The sequence below is a fragment of the Miniopterus schreibersii genome (genome assembly GCF_964146895.1).
Source record: "Miniopterus schreibersii genome assembly, chromosome: 6".
Classification (NCBI taxonomy): domain Eukaryota; kingdom Metazoa; phylum Chordata; class Mammalia; order Chiroptera; family Miniopteridae; genus Miniopterus; species Miniopterus schreibersii.
The window spans coordinates 58,403,913-58,417,433 of record NC_138107.1 but is presented as its reverse complement, the minus strand read 5'-3'; the positions used below and the strand labels follow the sequence as shown (position 1 = coordinate 58,417,433).

General features: G+C 38.2%; 1 protein-coding gene across 1 annotated transcript in view; it reads left to right on the top strand.

Annotated features, from left to right (window-relative positions):
* Positions 1–13,521, top strand: part of HS3ST5 (heparan sulfate-glucosamine 3-sulfotransferase 5) — a 219,024-nt gene that overhangs the window by 59,121 nt on the left and 146,382 nt on the right. The window lies entirely within an intron of this gene.

Below are 13,521 nucleotides of genomic sequence, written 5' to 3'. Positions count from 1 at the left end.
AAACTCAATGATGCCTGAGAAATTAAACTATTTGCTTTTCCAACATAGTGCTGATGCCACCTCTGATCTGGCTTTCTCCCTTTGAGACTGGCATCTTCAGCAATAAAGCAAAGCCCAAAGATGAGGTATAATTGTTCTCGTGTGTAACCCATCCTCAGGGTAAATATCAGGAAGTTTCCAATGAACCTTAGAAACTACAAGATGAGAATATTCATTTCTAATTTTCTCATTAATGTCAGGATAATATTATAAGTAGTCTTCCTACTCATTGGTCCCAGCTCATCAACATTGTCAGCCCTGTTATGTTTTCCCACACAGGTCTCTTTTCAGTTATCCATGACAATATTAAACCTCCACTCCTTTCCAGTCATCACATCCAACTCTATCTGAATAAAAAACCTTGCTTCTTTCTTCAGGAAGAAAATCAAATGTTCTTTCTCTTCAACCCTTTCCTCTATATTGATTCTTCAAATCAGTAATTAAATATGGTTAAGTCTTGCATATGAGTGGGGAGGGAGAGGAAGGAGTAGGGTATGACCAAGGTATCTAGATATGGTAGCTAGTAGTTGACAATGTTCTTGAGAAAACAGAAGCTAGAAAGCAAATCTTAAAGTAAAATGAGAGTGATGAGTTCACATTGGTATTCTTGAGTTTAGGTACCCATGGAACATGTAGGTGAAAGTAACTATCAAGCAACTGGATATTCAATCTATTTGCTGAGATTGGAACTAGATTGCAATGTAGGTGCCATTGACATATACATGATAGTTTATCCTTAAGACTAAAAGAGATAACCTAGGGAGTGCATCTAGAATAAGAAGAAAAATGAACCAGAGGTGGAATCCTTAAATGTATTTTGAATGGATATACAGGGAAGAGGTACCCCCAAAAGAGGTTAAAAGATACCCTTAAGAAGGACAGAAGAGAACAGGAGAGAAAGGTGTCATGAAAGACAGGAAGTGGAGGGAATAAGTGATCAGTTGTGTTAAATTTGTCTAGTATGATGAGAATTGAAAGCTGATCATTCAGATTTTAGTCTGAAGGATATTGGTTACCTTGGCCAAAGAGAATCAGAAAAGTCAATTCTTTTGCTAGAACGCACTGCATCTTGCTTTCTTGAAAAATTATCTCCTAAGGTTTTCCCATCATTCTCCTGCAATTTAGCTTCTCTCTTCTGGATTATTTCCATCAAATTGAGCTGATATCTCCAAATTTGACCCATACTCTCCCTCCGCAACTACCCCATCTCTCTGCCCCACTCTCACAGCTACCCTTGAAAGAAGCATTTATGCATGCTACCTCCGCCAGCTGGAAGCCACTGCGCTCTACCACACTCCAGGCTGGCTCGCACCGTTACCGCTCCCTCCTCCCCAGCATTTTACTAGAACTATTTTGATATTAAGGTTACCAGTGACCTTCCGGCAGCCAAACCCCACAGACTTTTTTTGTTTAAACCTCCCCCGAGGATATGTTTTCTTAATTGATTTTAGAGAGAGAGAGAAAGAGAGAGAGACTAGGTGAGAGAGAAACATCGATTGGTTGCCTCCTGCAGGCACCCCGACCAGGGATTGAACCCTCACCTGGGCATGTGCCCTGACCAGGAATTGAACCCTAGACCCGACCCTTCAGTGCAGAGGACGACGCTCCAACCAACTGAGCCACAAGGGCCAGGGCCCCACAGACATTTTTTGAGGCCTCCGCGGAATTACATACCATCGCCATGTTCTCCATTTTGATACATTCTCTTGTCTTGTTAGGACACCATAATCTTGCGGCATTCTTTCTACCTTATTAACAGCTCTTGCCTTCTTTCCTTTGCTGATTTCTCTTCCTCTGCCCAACTTTTCAATGTTACATTTTCCCCAGATTTTGTCCTGGACCCATTCCTCCTTGCCTTCTAAACTCTCCTCATAGGTGACCATATCTGTTACTGGACTTCAGTGGTACCCACAGGCTGCAACTCTCAGATTTCCATCACCACCCCACGGTTTTCACTGAACATCTGGAACAGGCATACCCACCAAGTGGGATAAACATGAAAACCTCTTACAGATCTGTAGTGAAACGAAGAAGAAAGAAATACCACCTTGGGAAACTGAGAGGACAGGAAATGGTGAAAATGGCCAATAAACACATGAAAATATGTTCGACCTCACTAGTAATAAAAATCAAATTAAAACAAAACTAAATCAAGTTAAAACTAAATTCCACAGGGCAAGATGAAGATGAATTATAGCACACATTATCATGAATAATGTTGAAGAAATGTACATTTTCATATTAACACTGGCAGGGAAATAATATGGAACATCCAGAGGTGCAGTTTGTAAATCTATATCCAAAGGCAGATTATACATGCCCTTCAATACACATCACTACTTCCAGAAATGCACACTGAAATAAGTCCATCAATGCATGATATGAGACAATGGTTTTCATCATAGAGTTTATAAGAGCAAAGGTCTGGAAGCAACTGAAATGTGAGAATCAATAAAGAATGAGTTGAATAAATCATGTTTTATCTATGCATGAGGTTACCATGTACATAATAGTGTGGCTCTATTTTTACTTTTAGAACAAGAACAATGATACGTTATGCCAAAAAAGCATTTTTTAAAATAGTATTCATATTTTGATCCTTTTAAGAAGTATTTGTTTAGACATGCATACAAAAGTCTGGAAGGAGACCCAATACAAGTTTGACAGTGAGTTTCTTGAGTTGTGTTATTATGAGAACTCTTTTTATTCTTCTTTAACTTTATGTATTTTATATTTTTTCACTATAACCATGTTATTAGCTTTTATCTTCTAATTATAAAAATCTATCTTCCTGCAAATTAATATAGGTGTTACTTTTTCATTCTTAATTACTTTTTAAAAATTTCAGCTTTATTGAGGTATAATTAACATATAAGATATTTAAAGTATATATTGGGGTGATTTGATATACATATTCACTGTGAAAGGATTCCCCCCATTTATTTAATTAACACATCCATCACCTCACATATTTCTTTTTTGTGTGTGTGGGAACATTTACATTATACTCTCTTAGCAAATTTTAATTACACAATACAGTGTTATTAGCTATAGTTACCATGTTTCACATTAGATCCTCAGACCTTATTTATTTCATAGAGGAAAGTTTGTACCCTGTCACCAACCTCTCCCTATTTCCCTCACCACCACCACCCCAAAACCTCAGCAGCCACTCTTTGTTTCTGAGTTTGACTTTTTATTTTTTTAGATTCTACATGTAAATGATACCATGCAGTATTTGTCTTTCTCTGCCTGGCTTGTTTCACTAAGTTAATTACTGTTGACAGTTGACAACTATGGTACTATGGGATGGGGAAAGAATCTCCCTCCATAATCCATTTTCTCATGACCAATTTTGAAAGGAGCTCATTTGCTGTGCCCCACACTCATTTAGTCTTTCCCTAGAGTGGTGAGGTTGCTGCTATATTGTGGCCATTACCACTCCTATGGAACTCCTAAACTCTACTTCATTTTCAGACTGATTATCAGCAAGCTTTTTGCTTTTCTTTTGCTGTTATAAACCAGTGATAAAAACTTTAAAAGAAATGAGGTTCCATCTAACACAAGGTTGACAGAAAGCTACCTGAAAACAACAGATTTCAAAGCTTTGAAGATTAGGAGATATGTTAGAAGTTCAAATAGCTTTTTTCTTATCAGGAAAATTGAATAATTTATTGTTTAACAAGCTAGGAAGAATTTTTTTTAATTTACTAGATTTAATGAGGAAAGATAATATATAAAGTAACACTTCAAAGCATAGTGAAAATGGGATTTTTATCTGGTTTTGAATATTAAGGTGGAGGTTATAATTGTCTGAATGAAAGTGGTTAATAAAGATCTTGAAGTATTTTACTAAAAAGTATGTCTAATATGTCCAGAATCCTAAAAGAAAAACATAATTCAAATAATTATTAAATGCTTATCTACTAGAAAAAAATCATTGTTTGAATATTTTGTAAAAATCTCAGTCACCCAGAGTCCAACAGAAATATCCATTCCTCCACCCCTTCTTTCAAGACCTACACTGATGATAATGTTTAAAAAGCAGCTTACATAGGAAATTTATTGGAAACAGTAGCAACCTGATACCACTATATGTTCATTTTTATCTCCTACACTGTCTTACATTTTCAAGAATATTGCTAAAAATATTCTGGCTATATTCATAGGCATAGAAAAATTCATTTATATTTAGTATATTTCCAAGGGAGAACAGTGTGCTTCATAGCATTTCTCCAACAAAAACTTATTCAACAAAAAGAGGTTCCTAAATCACAAATTGAAAATTCAACGGTACACAATCTCCTGTGCATTCCAAGTAACTGAGTTTTTTATTTTCACTTTCATCTTTATTGTTATGTAACATTGCTGTTTTGCTCTTTCAGTCATTTTTAAGGTATATATACAGGGTGGGGTAAAAATATATACAGGTTTACAGTTCATATGGAAAATAAGTAATTAATAAATAATACAAGAATAAACTCTGTTTCGTGTACTCACACTGTAAATCTACCTTTGCCCCACCCTGTATAATATTATTTAAAAATTAAATATATGTGAAATATTTTAAAACCTTCCTATTTCATTTTAAAAGTGAAAGGAAGTATGTTGGTACAAGTTAATCAAAAGTATGTTATGAAATATTTTTTTTAAATGTAACAATTGTCTTATTCAGATACAAGAGAGAATTATTGAGTCTTAGAAAAGAGTTTTACAGTCTGATTTGTAGATCACATTGAAAGATTCTTTGGGTGACCTGTGGCCTATTAATAGAAGTAGTCTGTAAAATACAGTGGTGCAAAATAGAGAAATTTTACTGCTTTGGCTTCTTATAGGAATCTGTAATGCATGTTACCTAGTGCATATAAAATACGGAATTTTACTTAAGGCAATACCATTTTCTGTTAATAGCAGAGAAATTGTGTAAAGAAAGGGCCTACTAAGAAGAGAATATCTAGTAACCAGGAAGATCCAAGAGGACAGAAATTTTCTCATTTCAGCGTCATGCCTATAACAAGGTCCTCTCCAAAGCTTCATCTCAGATGAATAAATATGGAGGCAGAAACACGCTCCTGCAGGGTTTTGACAAGGATAGGCACATGGCAGGGAGGCTTTGTCCTGCCGAGTGTTCCAGAAAGCAAAAATATTGGAGGACATTTCTAATGTAAGCACTTTAATCAATCCTAAGAATTTGCATTCATGATATAGCAATAGACTATACTGTAAATATATTTGGAAAAAATGTTCCTTGTTGGTAAGACACACATATACTTCCTCCATGCTCTGTTTATAGTGTAAAAATTATCAAACCCTACTTTTCTATTCTCTCTTTCTCTACAAATTATTATAAAGGTCAACTCAGTCCTGTTGATATTGACTGATTATTGCCACTCTCTTTAATACTCAGAGAAAATTAGAAACTCAACCAGCTTCCCTCTCAGCCATCTAAACTTACCTTTCTGCCTGCCCCTTCAGCAAGAGACGCTCACTCCTGCCCGTGGTTAATCCCTCTACTTGTGCAGTTGCCCTGGTCCTTCAGCTCCCTATGACAGCGTCCCATTAGTTAATCTTTCTTTGTCCGTGGTTGTCCCTTCTCAACAATAGTTGTTCTTTTTCAACAATCTCCTTTCTCCTACCCGGTAACTGAGCTTTACCCATCCTAAAAAATAATCTTCCCTCAGTCTTATTTTCAACTAACTACTATCCTATCTCCTTCATTCCATTGACTGCCCAAATTCTTGAATAAGTGTCTACACTGTTGCACACTTCTCTTTCCAGGCATATTCAAGCTGTTGAATTCTAGCTTCTGCCCCCACCACTCAACTGAGCTGCTCAGATAGCTAATATCGCTGTTGCTATGATTATCTTAACAGTGGCTACGCAGCCTCTGCCGCGCTCCTCAAACCCAGCTCACACAGGGCTTCCAGAGTGAGCATCTAAAACACTAATGCGATCGTGTCCCATGCCCTCAGAATAAATCCAGACCCCTCAACTCGCTTCAGGCTCAGGCTCGTCTTTCTTTTCTGTCTTCATCTTTTGCCATTCCCCATCCCAGCCAAAATGAACCACTTTTGGTTTCTTGAACAAATCATGCCCCCTCACCTCTGTCCCTTTGCATGTGCAGGATCTATTGCTCAGAGTATTCTTTTTTACTTTTAAAATTAAAATAATCTAGAGTATTGTCACTTAGATTACTCCAAACTCTGCAAATGACAGTGATGGCTATTGCTGCTGGGATCCTGTGATCTTTTCTCCATACTTGCCCCCAAAACCTACTAATTATAGTTATAATATCCTAAATTTTCTATTAAAAACCTGTTAGTAACTTTTTATATCTCATTATATATGTAGTGTCTGTAAGCCAATATCTTACTATTAAAATAACAACTTGAATTTTAAGAAAGAGCCTTAAAATTATAATTATTTTAGGCATATTTCTTATAAGTAAACACAACAGAAGAATTTTAGTGATTTCATAATTTACACAGTAATTCTCATAATGTTTATCTCTGGGGAAAATATGTGTTAGAAATTACTTTCAAAATATCTAAAACATTCCTAAAGTTTTTATTACTTTTGCTATCTTAATTGAAATTGCATAGCTTGATATGTTAAAATAGGAGATAAAGGTTTGTGGCCAAATAATACTCAACTTTGTAATTCCCTTTATTTCTTTAATGAAAAAAACATGTAATATCAAAGTTATGAAGGTTCCTAGTAAAAAAATACAATTCAACAAACACTAGTTATCTTTGTTACATGAACTGTCATAATTTTCTTATATGTGGCATTTTGTATTATTAATTAGGCAGTATTCTTAAATGTGTAATAAACAACTCAATTATTGATCTCAGTTTTGTATTTTTATCATGAAATATCACTAGCATAAGTAAAATCTAAATGAATTCCACTTTGAAAAAATAAAAACTATTAATAGAATTTTATTGCCATTGGTTGTTTTTTGTTAATTATGAATTTTAGCTTGCTTTTTGAGATGTTTCGAAAAGCCTGTGCATTGCAGAATGATGCTTTAAGTCATTCTTCAGAAATATATGTATGTCTGTTATCTCTATCTGTTCTGTATCTATATCCATATCTACATCAGTGTACTTAGAGATTCCAACAAAAAGTCTAAAAATCTTAGTTCCAATAAATAAAGATGATTACATTGAGACATCACATTGATTTTTTTACCTTGAGTGTTTAACAGCTTAACCACTGAAGTGTTATCTCTGTAGAAGAACCACTTAGTTTCAAAAGAGGACCCATTTCATGGTGTATGGTACACATGTCCTCTTCCTTAAGTCAGTCAACAGATTTTAATTGAATTCCTACCATGTACAAAACAGAATGATCTCTGGAGGCACAAAACTCTGAGAGAAACAGTCCTGTCTTGTGTAGTTACTGTTTGGTGTGTGTGTGTGGGGGGGGGGGTACACGATGCATATTCATAAAAAACCATTACCATGATGCTACATAAGTATTAAAATAGTATGTAAATAATAAGTTTAGTGTAGAGAGGTAGAGATTGATGGAAAGGCAATGATGTCATAAATTAAAACTCCTTCCCAAAAATCCTATGTACAATGATTATGTGCCCATGTTCTTACTGCCTATAAGAAATGATTTCCATGTTACCTAGAACTGATTGCTTATTGGTCAATAATATGTAATAGTTGATCTATGAAGGGTAATGAGGAGGATCTGGGAAAACTGAGGCTAATCTGAAGGCTCAGTTCAATAATAACAACAGCAGTAATATTAATGGCTAACATTAACCTAACTACTTGCCTACGCATGAATCATACAATAAGAAGAGCTTTTACTATCTCCAGATGAGAATCTGAGCCATAAAGGAGCCAAGTTCTTTGCCCAAATCCTCACTATAAGTATTTGTTTCCCACATCATCTCCACTTCCGCCCTCCTATCTTTATTAGCTTTATTGTCTTAATGATTTCTAATAACCAGGACCTAGCTATTCGGTTGGAGTGAAAAAGCCTTATCAAATACAAATCAACACGGATAGAATGGATCAGAGCTGGGAAGATCAAAACTAAGGACTCCAGGCAGTTAGAGGAGCGTAGCAAGAGGTCAGGACAGCCAACAGTTCTTAAATTGGGGGCAAATTGCCTGCCAGCAAGGATCTGGAGCCAGGGCATGAAGACTGAGTAAAAAGGGCTTTAATTGCTGCAGGCCTGGGAGTGCTGGGGAGGAGCGCCTGCAGCAGGCGCTTTGGTGCCCCAGCCTGAGGACTAGACCCCGCAGCCCAGCCCCCACATGGCCACCAAGCCTTCCTTGTGTCTTCCTTTCTTGCCCTGGACCTCCTTTGCCCCGAGGTGTGGAACTGCATTGGGCTTCCCAGCTGGTATTTATCACCTTGCTCTTGCTGGTATGTGGAGCTGGCAGTTTAAATGGAATCTTTTTCTTTTTTTAAAATCTAAATTCAAATTTCTATGAGAACTGGTTTGGATGCAGGATCCCAGCAAGGAATCCAGAGTCTCTAAGATCTGGGTCAGCAGAGGAAGCTTCATGCACTCCCCACAGGGTGACACCTCACAAAAGGAGGGCACAGGGGCCCTGGCCCGCTGGTCGGATGGTCGAACGTCACCAAAAAGGTTGCAGGTTTGGATTCCTGGTCGGGGCACATACCTAGGTTGTGGGTTTGATCCCTGGTCAGGGTGTGTACAGGAGGCAACCAATCGATGTGTCTCTTGCACAACAATGTTTCTCCCTCCGGCTCTGTCTCTCCCTCTCTTAAAAAAATAAAAATCAATAAACATGTCCTCAGGTGAGGATTAGAAAAAAAATAAAAGAAAGAAAGGAGGGCACAGTAGATGAAAGCATCACCCCAGACACCGTCTTTCATTGTAAGGAAATAAGAAAAGGTGGTCGGGGGCCTCAGCATTTCGTGGCTGCCTGGTCTCATCCATCTCCCTGCAGGACACAGTCATTTTCCTCCCGGGGTGTCGCCTCCTCTCCAGGCAGCCTTTCAAAGGGCCACGTTTTCCGTGAGGCGGAGCTCAGGGCCTCTGTTTTCACTCTGGATTGTTCTTTCCTCCCCTCCTTCTCTCACCTCTCTCCTCCTGGCCCCGAGGACTACCCTTCTAGCTTTGCACTTCCAGCCCAAACATTTTCCCTACACCGACACCCTCCTCAGGGCCTGCCTCACCAACTCTCTAGGTTGTCCTAAGGCAATTTTGGATCAGAAAAGCCAGAAAAACCTTTCTATTTTTCACCTGGCCATACTCCTTCCCCAAGGCAATGAGCTGAGAGTCTGCTGTCTGCTTAAATAGAGGAAGGTAAAAAGAATTACAGGGAGAAAAAATAGGTTAACATCTGAAATATTGTCTCACCACACGTTCAGTACACAGAAGCCAAGTCCAGCGGCTGCAAGACCTGAAACACTGATGGAATCACATCATTTCTTTTAAAGATTTCCAGTGGTTTCTAACTGTGTTGAATGTCACATCTACACTTCAGACCTGGTGTACAAGTTTGGACAGGTTAGCACAAGCCTCAGCCTTCGCCATGCTCCTTTCCCCTGCTTCCTCCCTCTTCGCCAATATTGGGCCACATTAAACCTCTATCCCTTGTGAGAAGAAATATGCTGGCCCCTGAGATTTAAATTACAGTGTTGGAAAGTATTTTCACTCAAGATTCCTCCACCCCACACAAAATGAAACAAAACAATACAAAAACCCAGGATGAAGCAACTATTCTCTAGATCTTTGTTGATCAATCCAGAGTACATGTCACTATTGAGCACTTGAAGTATAACTAGTGTGAGTTGAAATGTGCTATAATTTCAAATTTCCAAGGCTTAGTATCAAAAACATATAAAAATCTCATTAATAACATTTTTATATTGAGCACATGTTGAAATAATATTTTGGATATATCGGGTTAAATAAAATAGATGAGTAAAATATTTCTCACCTGTTTCATTTTACTTTTATTTTTTAATATATCTTTACTGATTTCCGAGAGTAAGGGAGAGGGTGAGAGAGAGACAGAAACATCAGTGATGAGAGAGTCATTGATCAGCTGCCTCCTGCACGCCCCCAACTGGGGATCGAGCCTGCAACCCGGGCATGTGCCCTGACCTGGAATCAGACTGCGATCTCCTGGGTCCTAGGTCAATGCTCAACCGCTGAGCCACACCCGGTCAGGATCATTTTATTTTTTCAAGTTGTATACTGGAAAATTTTTAATTTCATAAATGGCTTGCTTGCATTCTGTTTCTATTGAATCTGCTCTAGATTGTGACACTGATGAAGAACAACCTAAAACATGAAAGCTCAGAAGGAAATTATTGGGATTCTGCACCGATCCTATCCTTTGAAGACCCAAAGATGATGGTGCTTTCATGTATGCCTCCACAGGGTCAGCCTTAAGTTGGAGTAACTTTATAGGAAGATTATATGTTTTCCAAAAGAAAGCATTCCTTACCATTTCTAAACACATTCTGCTCACAGGCCCACAGCATTCTGAAATTTTGATTAAGAATTCTAGGTATCCCTGCAATTATCCTTCAGCAATACAATTTTCTCTTGCAGTCATCTAGAACTTCCACTCATCCCCCTCAGCAGATGTTCAAGAAACTCTTAATCAATTAGTGAGAACCCTGCTTTTGCTGCCATGAATTCTGCATTCCCAGTCCCCCAGTGTACAGCTTATCTTCTGTGGGTCACCATAATTTCACACTCAAGCAGTCCGCTGAGAAAGGAACAGGGCCACCTTAACCCATGGTTAATGAGAAATCCTCAGTGGGCTAAATTTGTACAGAACTGCATCGGTGCATTAACTCTCAAACCTCTGCACGTTGACTAAGAAGCAGACACTTGAGCAATAATCTGCACAGAGGCAGAGAGGGTCTCACAGTGTTAAAGCAGGAATGGGTTTTTGAGAACAGTCTAAGTAAGCAGCTCTCATTTTACAAATGACAGAAGTAAGATCTAGAGTAGTTAAGCGAATTATTAGACAGAAGTTAGAACCCATGACTCCTGACTCATTCAGTCAGCAAATGTTCGCAGAGCCACTCACATATGATAGGTACTCCTCAATTACGTGCTTGTCTGTTAGAGCAGGAAAAAAAATAAAAAAAATGAAAAGCTGGTTAAAGGACATTGATTGCTGCTAACTGAAATCTGTCTGGCTTCAGGCAACTATTGGCCAGTACTCATGAGTTCACTGGGATGACCCTCTCCAGTTCTCAGTACTACTTCAGTGTTGTCTTGGTTCTCACCAGCCTCCTCCATTATAATCACAATATAACAGTTCAGCAGCTCCTGGGGTTATGTGCTTTCAGGTGCAAATCTAGCACCAAAGAGAGTCCACTTTGCACTTAAGATAAAAACAATGAAAACACAAAGACACTTGGAATTAATTCTTGCAGCTGATTACCCAAGTTGAGTCAGGAATTCAACCCTGAATCAGGGTGGCCTACAGATAAGATAGATATGCTGAGGGTCTCAAGCCAATCAGGGCCACTTCTACAGTCAAGTTTATCCAAAATACATGCTGAGAATTTTAAAGTACTGTTAGGATGGGGAAATGGGAAAATAAATTCTGGGAAGCAACAAAATTGAAGCAATCTTTTCTTCAAGTTGAGCTTTCCAATGACGTAATTGTTTACACTCTGCTACATGGAGTCCTAGGAGTTCCCTAGCTGTACTTCAGGGTTTGAGGGTGTCTGCAACACTAGAGCTCTCAGCCCCTTACTTCTGATTTCAAACAGAGATAGTCCTCTTTTGTCTGTTTTACATATTGGGGTTCTGTGTTAAGATTTCATTCAAAGAAAGCGTTTCATTGCTGAGATGTGGTTATACAACCACTGTCCCATGCTAATGTTACTGCGGTGGTAAAGTTGTCTGTATCTTATGCTTTTTATACATCACTTATTCTTTGATTCAAGAATTTGTCCCTTTTGCCATAGTGCCTCTTCCTGGACTAATTGAATGGAATCAGAATGTCATAAAGTGTTTCTTGGAACTTAGGCCTTAGTGCTGAAAATTGCATTTCACAGGCTCTTTTCTCATACTTCTGATATTTTGCTGATAGTAGTCATTTCGTAGACATTCTTCCCATTCCCTGCTCCATTTACTCACTCAAAACACTTTGAAAAAGATTTCTACCTCTCTAACACTTCTAAACACTCAACTTTCAGGTCATGAGTATACAAGTGAAATTCCTAACAGATGAGTGAATCTGCTGATGAGTTCCACTAGGCAGGTAGACTATGATTCCTTCCAATCACCCACCTGCTTACCTGGAAGGAAGTTAGACCTTACAGTTTGAAAATTAACACTTAAAGTAACAAAAGGCCAAATTTTAACCCAAGAGAAGACAAAATGTTCCTTACTTCATGCCATAGTTGTCAATATTTTTGTTATGGTCATGTACTTGGTGAATTCTTCTCTTTCTCTGCTAAATTTTTATCTCCTTCATATTCTAGCCCATGAAATGTAAAATTTGAAAATATATCACATTCACTGTTAGCTCTGAAAGGATTTGACTCTTTTTTTTTTCTTTAGTTTTCACCTGAGGATATGTTTTATTGATTTTTAGAAAGAGAGGAGGGGATACAGAAAGAGAGAGAAAGAGAGAAGGGGAAACATCAATTGGTTGCCTCCCATACACACCCCAACTGGAGATCGAACCTGCAACCTAAGTATGTTCCCTGATGGGGAATCAAACCCACAGCCCTTTGGTGTACAAGACGACGCTCAAACCAGCTGTGCCACTGGTCCAGGGCAGGATTCAAATCTTTTTTTAAAAATATGTTTTTATTGCTTTTTAGAGAGAGAGGAAGGGAGAGGGATAGAGAGATAGAAACATCAATGAGAAAGAAACATCATTGATCGGCTGCCTCCTGCAGGCCCCCTACTGGGGATCGAGCCCGAAACCCGGGACTGTGCCCTGACCAGGAATCAAACTGGTGACCTCTAGGTTCCTGGGTCAACAGTCAACTGCTGAGCCACATCGGCCAGGCCAGGATTCAAATCTTAACAGTGCATTTATTTGTATTCAGCTTACTTCTGTCTCAGTTCATCATAATGATGTATTTGGCCCATTAAATTTTTTTATTCTGAAAAATATATTTTCTGAGAAGCATTTAGGGGATTCAAAATATTTCCTAAAATTCAGTCTTAAGCAGTGAGTAATGTTCATATATGTTTTTGTGGAAGGTGCTTTTATATAAATAATATTATTTCCTCACTTAAACATTGAATAAGAATCATGAAAATAGACAAGGGTATACAACTATTTTAGATTCATATTGTTTGATTTTTACATTATTTATCTTTGTTTTTGATTTGGTGCAATACCTTTCTTTGAGTTCTTTGGAAATATACTCCATGGGAAATCTTGTGCATGGAATTTGGAGAAGTGTTTAGAAACAATAACTATAAAGAAATGAGGGAGCAGGATTGGACAGAGGGGGAGGTTCATCCATGAGCTGTTACAACAGAGACCCCAGG